The following is a 15,302-nucleotide window of genomic DNA, read 5'->3' on the forward strand; positions in this document are numbered from 1 at the left end:
AACCTGCTGCCGCTGTTGAGCTCACAAAACACTGAGCTCCAACACGCCACTGCTCAAGTCCTTTCCTCCGAACCGGTGCTGATCGATTGACCGGATACTACACACTGCCTGAAGAAGAGACACCTTTTTACTTTCAACCCTTGTGTTGTCTTCGGGTCAAATTTGATCCATTTTCTAAATGTCTACGGGCCCTATCTTGCACCCGGCGCAGCGCAAAGCCCGACGCAAGGGTCTTTAAGAACGACGAAGTTGTCAATTTCCCGTCCAGCGCCCGCGTCGTTTAAATAGCAAATGCACTTGCGCCCATCTGTGGCCGCGCTGGTCTTACAGGGAGGTGTGTTCAGGTGCATTCTTGGCGTATTGCTATCTTGAGGAAGCGGAAAGTGATCGCGCCATTGACCAACAAAAACCTGGTCTAAAGTCAATAACGCAGCATTTCATTGTTATTTTAACAGCAAATTAGTAAAATGCTCCTAGGCTCATGTGCACGCACACTATGCTTATTACATACACAGGGACGCCCAACGGCACACAAACATGCAGAAGATTAAAAATAAAAATATTACAATATGAAGTAGTATTATGATATGATCTGCTCGCGCGCTTTCACTTCACGTACGAGCAGATCAGTTTCTTCTCCTGAAAATCTCTCCTTCCTGCTCAGTAAATCCTCCATCATAATAGCAATGTACAAACGCGCCTGGTTTTTAAAGGAAATGGGAGATGACACTCTGATTGGTTTATTGTATGTTACGCCCAAAACACACCTATGATTAGTTAAGACACTGAGGACAACCCTTTTGAACCATGCACCTGGCGCACGGACCCGTTAAACTAGCAAAAGTGGATTCTTACACGCCCTAAAGGCACCTGCACCAGGCGCTTCACGCCGTGTGTTTAGATCGTTAAAATAGGGCCCTTACTAGTAGTTCATGCAGGACACGAAAGTCATACGCCCGCTGATTGAATAATCATTCCTATCAGACACACACCAATCACAGCCCCTCTCACATCAAGGCGGTCCTTTTAAATGTGACTCCCTCCTCACTGATCCCTGCTACACTAGTCTCACTTTGCCAGACCTTCCTCCACAGCACTGCGGAGGAAGGTCTGGCTAGTCCACACAGCATTCTGGGATGGGAGAAAAACGTTCTTTGGTTTATTGGCATTTCTTTAAACCAATCACAATCGTCTTGGGCGGTGCTAATGTCGGACTTATAGTAATATTGGCTTTATAAAGGGACATCCCCTTTTCTCTTTTGTTATTTTGCTTGATTAAGTTAATGTGTTGTTTTACTCCTTCATTAGCTAGCACAATATATATTTATGCATGTCGTATGGGTGAGTACAAAGGCACAGGCACTGTGGGCAGCTATGAGGGGTCCTGCACAATTCAGTAAACACTGTAGTTAATCCTGAGTTAGTGCAGCTGTGAATGACCCTGATATGTGTGTTTGTTCTGTGATTACAGGTGAGCATAGTAGTTGCTAAGGTGTTATAGTGCAGTGGTTCTCAACCTTTTTGAGTCACGACCCGCGAGAACAATGAAGTTGGTTTTCGTGACCCCTCCACCCCCATCGACAACGAGAGAGAGCTGCAAACCTGAGAGCTGCAAACCGTAAACAGCTGTTTCTACACGCCTCCCCCTGGGGATTTAGAGTTATTTTTGTGAATGCTCAGATTTATACATGTAAACAAATAATGCTGATTTTAGTTTAAGCAGCACCTAGCCTTGTCCAATGTGCTCCAGGCTCTGTGGATTTTTGATGTGTTTGTGAATTGTCTCTCCCCTGACCCACCTTCAGGCCCTTTTCTGTGTTCCAGGTACCAAACCATAGACTGTATAATATTAATGGACAACGCATCCGGTTCGGCGAAGTATTGTAAATGCCTAAATTGTAAGTGCCTTAAACCTGCATTATATCTGAATTCCAGCAAGGGGCGACACATGCAGTTGCAAAAGGAGGTCGGTTTCTGTATAAGTCTATGAGAAAGGCACCCACTGCTCACTATGGTCTCGTTGATTTTAAAATCGTCGATAAAGCAGGGGGTGTTTTAGGGCGTGTCCATGATGTGATTGCCAGTGAAAGCGTGTAACGCAACGTAGAGTGTAAGGTCTCCTCCCTCACGCTCCTCCCTCTCGTCTAAAATCGTCACATCCGCAACCGGGATGGCTGCGCCTGTAACGGCAAACTCGACCACTCATTCCAGATCTCCACAAACCAATGGGTGACGTGTCACACATGCTCTGTCCATAAATATTACACAGTCAATGTACCAAACGCACAGTAATGTAAAAACCATTCCTCAGTCTATTAAATGTATTTTCATTTTTGTTCTCCCCAACTATCTGGTGAGTCCTAACATGACTCAAAGTTAAAAACGGTTTTCAATGTCTTGCTTCGGGCCCACTCTTTCGTACCGATTGGGGGTTTCTGCTTTGCGAAACGTGTTTCAGCTCAGCATGCTGCTTGGCTGGTTAAGGGAGCATTCTTATAGCCTCTGAACACCCACACAGGTGATTTCACTTATTCTGGCTGATTAGACCTCTGCTCGGGTTAAAGGTTGGTCGGAGCTCAGTTCAGAATTTATTAGGTCAGATATCTTTTCTACCAACAAGAATGATGAAGGCATAGTTTAGTTTCTCAGATGACACATTAGAAATCCCTGTTGAGTGCAGCCGAATTTGAACTCATTATTATGCGTTCATTTTGACAGCTATATATATATATAGATATAGTATAACAATAGCTCCAATCGCCGCACTGAAAAATCCAGAGATGAAGAACAGAGCTGTAATGAGTTCAGACACTGACTGTCCTCCTCTGGTTCTTTAGAGGTCAGTCAGACAGATGAGTGGATTCAGCAGCTTCTTCGGTTGGCTGCAGAGAAGCATCTGCTGCTGCAGACGACAGTAAGAAACACACACACACACACACACACACACACACACATCACAGAATCCCAGAATTCTGGGTGGAGATGTGGATATTGAATTGAATTGAAAGCCTTTATTGTCATTGTACTTTACAATACAGCGAAATTAGCGCTACTCCACTGGGTGCATGCAATAAATACAATAAAGAATCCTTACAGGACATATAAAAACAGTAAAAGAGCAATGATCAGATAAGTATCGAAGTGCAGGAGTTAAAAGTGAGTGACTGGGTTTGTCTAACTGCATTTGTTTAGGGAAACTATTGCATTTGGAAAGAAGCTATTTTTAAATCTGGTGGTGCTGCATTGTATAGACCTACAACGCCTACCAGAGGGTAACAATTGAAACAGGTGATGGCCAGGATGAGCATTGTCCTTGATGATGTTCTTGGCTCTTGAGAGAGTGTGCGGCTGAGTGCAATATCTGACAGGGAGGGGAGGGGGCAACCAATGATTTTTTTTTCCTGCAATCCTGATAATTCTCTGCAGAGCCTTTTTGTCTGCAGCGGAACACGCAGCAAACCACACAGAGATGCAGTATGAAAGGATGCCCTCAATGGTGGATCTGTAAAAGGGCACCAGCGGCTTTGCATTCATGTTGTTTTTCCTGAGTATCCTCAGGAAGTGAAGGCGCTGCTGTGCTTTTTTGACTACTGTTGTGGTGTTAGTTGTCCACGAGAAACAGTCCGTGATTTGAATGAATGAACTCTCTCCATGCGCTCACCATTTATGAAGAGAGGTTGGGGGGGGGGGGTTATGTTTTCTATAGTCTATTATGAGTTCTTTTGTCTTTGTTGTGTTTAGGATGAGGTTATTGGCAGAGCACCACTCGACACGGTAGTGTCATCTGCAAACTTTATGATAGAGTTGGTGCGAAATGTTGGTAAACAGTCAAAGGTGTATAGTGAATAGAGGAGAGGGCTCAGCACACAGCCCTGAGGTGAGCCGGTGCTAAGTGTGATGGTGGAGGAGAGGTGGGGGGCCAATTCTGACAGTCTGTGGGCGATTTGACAAAAAGTCCTCTATCCAGCTGCAGGTAGGTGGGGGAAGGCCGAGGGTCAGCAGTTTGTTTATCAGGATGCCTGGGATGATTATATTAAAGGCGGAGCGATAACCCACGAAGAGCATCCTGACGTAGTTGTTTCTCTGTTCGAGATGGCTCAGGGCAGCATGGAGAGTAACGGATAAGGCGTCATCTGTGGATCTGTTAGGCCTGTATGCAAACTGGTGATTGTCCAAGGAGTGAGGGAGACTGGCTTTGCACATGTTTGAGTACCAGTCTCTCAAAGCACTTCATGATGAGAGGGGTGAGGGCTTGTAGTCTGCTAAGCTGTTGGATGCTGATTTCTTGGGGATGGGGATGATAGTTGCTGATTTCAGAGAGGAGGGGATAGAGTTAGAGTTTAGATTCTCTGCCCGAGCCCGAGCCTGAGCCCGATGGGGAACCGGACCCGGCCAATATTTTCCGCCGCTATCCTCGGGCCGGGCCCTTGATCAAGCATTTGTGTTTTTTTAATCATTACTTTATTAGCCTTATTCAGTGGGGAGCAAGCTATATGCCTCTGCAGCTTCTCCCGTAGCTCTGGGTGTAGCCTATGTCCTGCACTGACTTGAGTGTGAGGTATACATCGTGCCTCCCCCCTCTGCAGCACTGTTGTCAGCCAGCGCGTCAGCATGCAGACCGTGGCGAAGGACGGTATTAATTAGGTGATCGAGACAAGAAAGTCTCCTATGTGGTTCCAGGGCTTTGATTATGTTGCTGCCTCGATCTGTTACCCACACTATTCGGCTGAGGGAGATAGGGTCTTAAGTTTCTTCATTCGGATCCATTTGCGATCCATTCCATTCTGAATAAACAAACAGCGCAGTTCACTTGCTTCGTCCTTGTTGCATTACCGGTATTTATTAAGATAATTCTAAACAGATTTCTGTAGTTCAAACAACTCAGAATTGTAGTTGAAAACGTCAGTTACAACCCACGTATTAAAAAATTGTCGGGTTTAAATCATAATTACAGTTAATGTGTCAGGCCGGGCCGGGCTGGGCTTGGACACAACGTGCACGGGCTCGGATAGGGTTGGGCTTGATTTTTTGGGCCCGATCTAAGCTCTAGGGACAGTGGCCTGAGCGAGAGATAAGTTGAAGATGGTGGTAAAGACAACAGAGAGTTCATTATAACATGCTCTGAGTACCTTCCCAGATAACCCATCAGGGCCAGCAGCCTTCCTGGGGTTCACTGCTTTGAGAACCTGTCTCACTTCGTGTTGTTGGACAGTGAGAACAGGAGTGTCGGTGACCACGGGGGGGGATGAAGTAGAGGAGCTCTTGGTCTCAAAACAGGCAAACACGTTAAGTTCTTCTGCCAGCAGAGCACCATTTGTTGTTGTTACTGTTTTTTTTACAGTCACATTGTCAATGCAGGTCTTTATATTAAAAAGTACAGTTTCTGTATACTCCTGAAGATCCCCTTGTTCAAAAAGGTACCATTCAGTGCCTGAGAAGAAGTCTTAGAGTTGTGACAGCACTCCCTCTGGCCAATATTGCACTAATAAGCTACTTGCACACTGGTCACTTCATATTTAATATCTAATATTATTAAAAAAGAATACATGTACATTATTGTTCATTCATCTAAGTATATTTTTCAGTTTTTTGTTGTGGCATTTCTAGTATATGTGTGTGAGTGAGTATGTGTTTATGTCCTTGGTAACTTGCTGCTTGTAACAGAGTAATTTCCCAATTTGGGATTAATAAAGTCCATCTATCTATCTATCTATCTATCTATCTATCTATTTAATGTCAGTATCATCCTTATTTATTGTATAGTAATAAACTAGTAACATTAATACATGATACAGGAATTCTGTGTTGCATATATCATACATACTAGCACAGTGCCCGTTGAAAATGTGCCTGTTTGGAACGGGCCGATAGCTTGTATTGCTGCTAGTAGAATTCTCCAGAACCAAATTGTACCCCAAAATTACTTGCAGAAAGGACCCCAAACCACTTAATATGCAACTCCACTGTATAGCCTACTACTGACGTACAGTGTAGGCTACGTCTATATCAGAGAAAGACATTTTTACTACTATATGTACCAACAGAGAACGTGGCAGATTCCGAATTTCATCACAAAATTTAAATGTGAAATAATCAGACAGTTTCCTCATGGACTCATGGCAGTGCGCTACCCATCCGGCCCGTTATGAGAGCCAATCATCAGTGTGTGTGTGTGTGTGTGTGTGTGTGTGTGTGTGTGTGTGTGTGCGTGCATGCATGCAGAGAGAGAGAGAAAGAGAGAGAGAGAAAACATGCGTTATTTTTAGTTCATTAGAATAAGTTTATCTGCCATTTTACCTTTATAATTCTAATCCTGGGTTAAATGATCCAACCCGTTCTCTCTCCCAACTTGTAAAATACTCGGTCAGTGTCCCTCAGCGTCAGATACTGACGCAAAAATCACCCTTTAGGATCTGTCTGGAACGCATCAGGCAGAGCAGCAGCTCCACCGCGGCGCTGTAAGATGACGTAGTATTAAGAGAGACAACGGTAGAGAGTAGTATGAAGGACCGAAAATCCTCATAAGGATGTTGGTTGGGGGGGGGGGGTGGATGGGTCAAACAACACAGGACTTTCACCCGGGAGACCGGGGTTCCGTTCACCATTTTTTCCTAAACCTAACTGTCCCGTTCTTGCATGTCAGTTAAATGTCCCGACCCAGAGCGTCAAAAAGTGACGCCAAGAGTCCCAACCAAGCACGTCTAAATATGGTAAAGGAGACTTTAGCGTCAATAACAAACGCCAAATGCACCTGACCAAGCGTCAGTTTTTGACGTGATGGGAGTGAAAATGTGTTGAATAATCTTCCATACTAAACGTTGTTATGTTAAGATTCTGACTTTACACTCTCAAGTCCAACAAAATCACTACTAAAATTCTTATTAATTTTTTTGTGGTCTAGCTAGCTGTCTGGATTTACCCTGCAGAGATCTGAGGAGCCGTTAACCATAGTCCTCAGAAATCCAACCGGAGTTTAGAACGCCAACACAAAGACAGAGGAAGGGAACGGACATCCGGGCGGAAAAAAACGTGAACAATCCCGGAAGTGGAACGCCGTCGATATAGACATATATGCATATATGATATATATGCAAGTTGTAACGATTTTCAAGTTTCCCCCCCGCCCCCCCATTGGTGGAGGTCAGGGTGACACCTCCAAAATATCAGAGAAACATTTTAGAAAGAAGGCTAATCTAACTCAGCACTGAAATATTGGAGGATTGGACTTTATTTGAGCAATGTTGTGTTACGTAGTGAGCACAATGATTGTTACTGATAGAAATGATGAGCCCGAGCCATGCGATTGAAGTCCCAATAAACTGAACTATCTAAGTCACAAACCTCAATCAAGGCAGTTCCAAAAGCATTTTCCAAAGTCATTATTTTTCCTCAGTCTTTCTCTTCTCTCTTCTCTCCGTCTCACCCATGCAAACTGAACCTCCGCTGTCAGAAGTCAGCTTTGCTTCCACCTCACTCACTGTGTCGGCTTTGATAAAGACCCGTCGCCACAGCAACGCAGCTAATTCACATGAGGAGAAACTTGCCAGTCACCCCAGTGTGTGTGTGTGTGTGTGTGTGTGTGTGTGTGTGCGTGCGCGTGTGTGTGCGTGCGCGTGTGTGTGCGTGTGCGTGTGTGCACACATTGTTTAGGGGTGAAGGGGGTTAAGTGAGACAGTTAATTACAGAATGCAAATTATGTTGTCAGAACAGCCATTCAAGTAATGTCTTCTTCTCCTGCTTTTAATAAGCATCCCTCTCACACACTTTTGCAAGAAACCCGTCTCTTAGTAATCCCTTAGCGACGAGTCCTGCTGTCCTAGCCATGACAACGTAATCCATGCCAGAGTTAAGTAGAGCTGGCAGTAGATGAGAGATGGAAACGCAGCTTCTAACACTTAACGCCGTTGACCCTTGCTCATTTTAAGGTTCATACCTTTTTATTTCTTCTAGAACATGTTTACATGCTTTAATGTTCACAAAAACAATCATATTTTTTTTCTCATACTGCCCATGGTGGCCGCAGCTGTACTCACCCTCTGTCCAAAACGCTCCGTTTTAGCGTCTGTCTCTTAAAACCACCCTCCCGAAAAATCTGTGCTCCACTTAGTGTTGCCAACTTGGTGACTAGATTTAGCGACTTTGCTGACCCTCTTAGCAACTTTATTTCTAAAAAGCGACTCAATATTTAGAGACTCCAGACCATCAGGGGAAAAGTGAGATGTATTACATTGTAATTGATTTCCATGCATGACCCTGTGCAGCCAACTGCACAGGGTCTCTCTCCAGCTTCTCTTGTGCTGTAAACACCAGGCAGTGAGCCGACACTGCCACTAGGCCTTATGCAACAGATACGTATGATGTCAAATGTCTCCATTTTTTTCTTGCTGTCTCTGGACTACTGCCGTAGCTGGGGGAGACTGACTGTAACGGAGCATATAGCAGGACTTTATACAGTGGAAAATCAAAATAAAGGCTTCTAAACAAAAAAAACGACACAACCGGACATGTTCCAGCAGGAATGTGATGCGAAATCGGGGAGAAATTAACATCCCCAACAAGATTGCAGGTTTTCCTGACATTACCATGTAGCAGCAGTGTCCCTAACCCTTTTTCCAAAAACAACTTGAATAGTGGACTCCTCCGACCACAGCACACTTTTCCACTTTGCGTCAGTTTATCTGAGATGAGCTCAGGCCCAGAAAAGCCAGCAGGCGTTTCTGGGTGTTGATGATATATGGCTTTCTCTTTGCATGAAGTTTTAACTCTTTGCATAGAGTTTTAACTTGCACTTGTAGATGTAGCGACGAACTGTGTTAACTGACAATGGTTTTCCAAAGCGTTCCTGAGCCCACGTGGTAATATCCTTAACGTAATGATGTCGGTTTTTAATGCAGTGCCGCCTGAGGGATCGAAGGTCACGGGCATTCAATGTTGATTTTCGGCCTTTCGGCACAGGCTGACTGCTAACATATTAGCAGAATGCTGTTAATTCTATTAACAACATTGTAAAGCTGGCAGGAGACATTACAGAATCAAAAGTTAACTTAACAGTATTTCAAACACACACGTGCTTAAACAGCATTTAACATGACAGGGCTTTACGAAATAAAATCACATAGGAGCCTCAAAATAGGACAATATACCCGACGTGATACACACGTTCTGTAAGTGAAGCTAGCTTGCTCGGCTTTAGCTTTAGCATTCCGACCACGTTACTCTGTGTTCCTCTAAATAACCACTAACTACAATCTTCATCCAGTATAAAACACGGAAAAGCATTCATACATAATACTGACATTATTTTAACCAACATTTGTGTGTTTTTGCTAGCAACTAACCTGAAAGGAACAGGAAAACGAATAGACCGGCAACAGATATTGTGTTTCCTTCTCTCGCCAGACTAAAGACGAGAGTCGGCTAGCCAGACCTTCCTCCGCAGCGCTGTGGAGAAAGGTCTGTCAATGCGAGACTAGGTCAATACAGGTGTTGCAGCAATGTTAAGTGTGAAAGAAACTCTGTGGTTTTTTAACCCAATATAAAAGTATGAACCTGAAAAGGATAATATTAATATGTCACCTTTAAGTGGCCTCAGGATGAAGCCTCAGTGATATTCATTCTGAGTTAGCATTTCACTACATATAATATAATACATGAATCCCTTATCACCTAGCAATGTGGGGAAAGTGGGTGTGCTCTAATGAGAGACCTAAGGGGTCTGAATCCTGGCAGTTACCATAAAATGAGGATAATGCTGTTGGACTGGGACACCTCACATACTAGTATTACCCAATGAGCTGATGTCTGCACATCTGCTTTTATTCAAAGACATTTTTCAGATTAAGGTGGTGCAGATCTTTCTTTTTTTTATGGCAAATTTGGTCTGAAGTGAAATCAATGAAACGACACAAACCCCAGAGTCTGTTGAACATTTATCTCGCAGCGAGGCGGTCTGCCCTCAAGCTTCAGCATGCATAAGCTCCACTCCTCACCTCCTTAAATCTCCACAGAGCTCTTGAGAGTTTACAACAAAATAGAGATAGCGTTTTAAGAGCGGGGTTGCAGGCTTCCTTACCCCCCACCCACCCTGCCTGCATCTTATCTTAATTGTACAAGACAGGCTGCCTCAAACTACAGAGGAATCAAAAGAGATCAAGACGTTCAATTTAAACTGCGAGGCCATGCAGGCAAATAGGAATCTCTAATTACTTATGCTAATACGGCGATGACAGAGAGGCAGGGAAGCGGCGAGGAAGATGGAGGGAAGGCTACGTTTGGTGTATCACTCAGGGTGCGCTCTAATTAAAAACAGAATTAATCTTTGGACGTACAGGCTGGAGAAAAAGGCAGACCTCTCTCTCCCAGTGTGTCCCCAGTGAGGAGCCAGAGCCACTGAGAGGTAATTACTGTTATCTGCCAGTTGTTTTATTAACATGTGTCCTCAAAGAATGGAGAAGCTTAACTTGGCCCCTGCTCTGACTGATGCCACGCTCGATAGAACAGCACAAAAAAATGATTGCAAAATGGAAAAAGGGCCCCCATTCCTTTTCTCTTGATGCTAAAAAAAGAAAGAAAATAGGGAGCAGCTTTTTTTATTATTTTCTCCGCACTACTCTTTAAATTTCCTCTTGGGTGTGATATTTCCTGATGATATGTAGATAGTGTAAGAAGGAAGAACAGTGGGAGTTGGAGTGCGAGGGACGGGGGAGGCGTTGGGAGGGAGAAAATAGGGGAGAGAAACAGATGGGTGGAGAGAAGGAGGTGCAGAGTCGAGAGGAGAGATAAATCAACAAAAAAAGACTTTGCTTCCTTAGTGGTGAGCAGAATGAGAGGAGAAGCCCAGCGAAAGCACACATGCCAGCAGCCGGTAATTACACGCCAATCATCTGCCCACAGGCCAGTGCAGAGATTAACTAAGCGGAGAAATGGTGGGAGAAATTCAATTAAAAAACGAATTAATAAGCAGTCAGTTTTTTTTCCTGTGGCCACAGGGACCCGCCGAGGGGCGGGATCAGGCCTGCACATGCTGGTCAGTCATTGGGAGGGGGGAAGGTGGCAGGGATGTGATTGGTGTTTTTAAAACTGGGGAAACATTGGAGGGAATGTGATGACAAAATTTTATGATAGCATAGTCTCGCTCTACCTCCACAGCAGTAGAGCGGAGGAGGGTCTGGCTAGTCCACACAGCATTCTGGGATAGGAGAAAATCGTGCTCTGGTTTATTGGCATTTCTTTAAACCAATCACAATCGTCTTGGGCGGGGCTAAGCGCCGGACGGAGCCACGGTGCCTCTGCAAAATAGCCTCGGGAAGGAACTTGTTTTGGTGGAGCGTGTACGTTCAAAAGTAGTTTTAGTCGTGCAACAGAAAACTCAGATTGGACAGATAGTCTAGCTAGCTGTCTGGATTTACCCTGCAGAGATCTGAGGAGCAGTTAACCATAGTCCTCACAAATCCACCGGAGTTTAGAACGCCAACACAAAGAAAGAGGAAGGGGACGGACATCCGACATTTCCGGCAGCACCCGAACAGTCCCGGAAATGAAACGTCGTCGATATAAACTATTTGGCTATCAATACTTTCTGGTGGAGCTAGATGAAAAAGGACATCACCATGGAAATCTATCCAATAGTTGGAAAGGATATTTCAGTCTGGACCAAAGTGGTGGAGCGACCAACAGACAGACAGTCCATCGTCACGCTGCTGGTGTGGCTGAAAATTCTCAGTATTTACACATGATTTCTTAATGTAAAGGCAGCAGTTGCAAACACACTGGGACAAGACCTTTGTGCCCAACTTCTCTTCTGAAATAGAATGTAAATGAAATGTCGTCGACATAGACTAATGATAGCATAATGTACGCATGTTTTTAACATACATAATTAACCTCATGTAGAATAGTCTCTTCACCTTGTCTTTGGAGTGTATGGCAGAGACTGTAAGTGGTTACACTGAAATGATACTGTAAAAATAATGGACGTAGCATCAGTAATGTCACCCATTGGTTTGTGGACTGCCATTTCGAAGCTTGGAGTTTCGCATTTTGATTTTTTTAAACCGGATGTTACCATTTTTGGGCGAGAGGGGGAGCTATGGTGCTGGTGGGTAAACGCAGACCTCCGGCTACTGGCGCAGTTCATCAGCATGTACAGCAGAACACAGAGCTGGTGGGAAATAGGCAGACTTTCCCTTAAGCTACCAGCTAACGCTAGCACTACCGAACAGAGAACAAGACCTTTTTTAGGCAAACAAAATGTTCCACTTTACTTTGATGAAATGAAAACACAGCGAGAGGGTCAAAGTTTAAGATGAAAACACGGCCAACAAGTTCACAGCTATTTTAATGTACATAGTGTTAGCATGGTTAGCATTGCTGAGCCTCTGTCCTGATTGACAGGTCCTAAAGCATCACCTGCTTTATCCTCTATTTTAAAATAAATGGGACCATCATTTACAAAATGAACATCATGCTGCAACACAGATAATTAGTACTCATTAGTACTCATTTTGCCCTGTGAGTGTTATATTATTAGTAGCCTATATATTACATTATTGTATGTAAGCAGCATTTTATTATTGTAGCTGGTGGTTTTTGTTCATAAGAATGTATTTAGTGTATCATACATTTTGTAAATTCTTAATCTGAAATGTATCTTGTAATTATATCTGCCAAATCACGCAAATGAAACAAACACAATTTGCTGACAATCACTAAATTTAATGGATACATTTCCATCATTGTAATATATGGTCCTCAGGGGCTTTTATGGCTTGCAGGTAATCATGTCAAGGAAAATGACATCATGTTAAACTGCTCTGTGATGAAAAGCAATGCAATGATCTTGACAGATTGGGTTTATTCTTCAAGGCGGTCCAACCCTCTGTATTCTGGCTCTCCTCCACGTTGAGACTCCGTCTTCGGTTAACACATCCATTATGGTGAGCGTCATCTCAGCGACAGGTCAACAGACTGGCCCTGGAAAAGCATTATTAACCAGGTAATTGGCGGGTAATTAGACCAATTTCTGTTGGCATTTCACTAGTATGCACTATTGCCTGCCCACCAATATGATTTATGAGTCCATAATTCATACTCTGCCACTCTAATTACATCCTTTCAGCCCCCGCTACTGGTGATCTTGTAATGGTGATGCATAAAGGGGAATTCTCACACCGCAAAATCTGTAAAAGCATGATGTGGTGTTTCTCTCCTGTATTTCGGTTTGTACAAAGCATGGACGCCATAGTGTCTCAACTCAGGTGAATGGGAGTTGAAGTCAAAATAGTGCTGTGCAATTAACCAAATTTTTAATCGTGATTATGATGAGCTCAAATCGTGTCACTGACGTTAACACTTAAGCGTGATTTATGCGTCTGCGGAGGCTCCACGCAGAGCTTTCGCCATAGCCTACATAAGTGGTCTGAAGTTTGTACCTACGTACGTAGCCACAGCTAAGATTTATCACAGAAGCATAAATCGGCCTTTACTCTTTGTCATCCCCCGTGGGACATAAGGCTGCAAAGAGATCTCTCCATCGTATTTCATCCTTGGCAACATGCTGCACATCTCCCTGTGACAGGTGCATCTTATCCAGCAGCTCCTCCCATTTTTAGACCCCATGTGTCAAACTCAAGGCTCGCTGGCCAAATACGGCCCCTCGTAAATCAATTTAGGTTAAACTTTGGCCCGTCTAGTTGTGGGGAAAATATTTTTCAAACTGCAAACATGCAACACTCAAAGCAGAATTTGGCAGATTTACAGACTTTAGAGACTCAGAACTTCCCACATAACCAGTGAGTTGTCATATTCAGGCTGTGAAACAGTTTCCTGTGAGTCGGCTGTGTGATAGCATACTTTTAAAAATGGCATCAGAATGCATTGTTTTGCTTGATTTGCTAAATTCTATGATGGCTAAGGAACAACCAGCTAGGAACTGTAAGTGAGAAGGCTGTGAGACATGCAATAATACAGTCAAAAATATTTGACTTTTTTGATTAAATGAAGCATGTTAATAAACTATACATGTCTGGCCCTTGATGTGATTCACATTTTCCATATGTGGCCCTTAGTGAAAGTGAGTTTGACACCGCTGTTTTAGACACAGCAGCTAGCAGGGGCGTTTGTAACTTTTTGGGGGCCCTATGCAAAGACCAACTTCTTCCTATGGACAGCACTTGTTGGCCTTTGTTTGTGACTGATTCACCTCTAGTCTCAAATCTTTTCAGAGTAATTTAGATAAAAAGTTTCATGATTGATTATATAATCATTTGGGACGGTCCACATTCATTTCGGTTTAGGAAGAGGAAGCCCTGTCTTAATTTGTCTTTAGTTCTGAATGGAGAAAAAAAAGTTGAAGGTGTTTTCACTGTTATTTGTTTAACTGATTGTTTTTTTAAATTCAATAATTTCAACATCTTTCCAAAAGACAATGAGTAATCATGTTAAATAATCCTGATTCCAATATTGACCAAAATAATCACAATTATGTTTTTTTCTATAATCAAGCAGCCCTAAGTCAAAATCTCACACACACAGGTGCATAAAAACGGAGAGGACCAGTCACAGATTCCATGCATGTAAAAGATTAGATCATTACAGTATCTTGAATAGTGCAAATTCATTTCTATTAGTCTTGGTTGTGGTTTTTCTCTAACGTATCATCAGAACACATCTCAACATGGAGCCAAAGACCAGCAGTAACACCCCTGTTAATATTCTGGACAAATTACGGTAACACTTTACTTGACAGTACCGACATAACCATGACATGACACTGTCATAACTATGACATGACACTGTCATGAATGTGTCATAAACCTTATAAACAAGTCATAAACGTTTATGACTTCTGTCATTAAGTGTCATTCGGTTTTTGTCATGACAAGTTGACATTGTTGGGCTTGTCTTGATTATGACAACTTGACATTAATCAAAGTGATATTACCAGAAGTTGTCTTGGTCATGACAACTTGACATTAAATTTGTCTTGATTATGACACTTCGACATTAATCAAAGTTTCATTACCAGAAGTTGTCTTGGTCATGACAAGTTGACATTAAATTAGTTTGGGATGTCTTTGTAATGACAACTTGACATTAACCAGGATGACATTACCAGAGGATGTCTTTGCCATGACAACTTGACATAAACAGAAATTCACCTCTTTTTGTATTCATGACATTTTGACCTAATGATTATTATAATTAGATGTGCAAGATTAGAGACCAATTCTAGCACTTTTTCAGATAGATGTCTGACAGGAAATTTCACAAAACTGGGTGTCATGACACTGTTATGACAGTGT

This window comes from Perca fluviatilis, chromosome 7 (genome assembly GCF_010015445.1).
Source record: "Perca fluviatilis chromosome 7, GENO_Pfluv_1.0, whole genome shotgun sequence".
Lineage (NCBI taxonomy): Eukaryota > Metazoa > Chordata > Actinopteri > Perciformes > Percidae > Perca > Perca fluviatilis.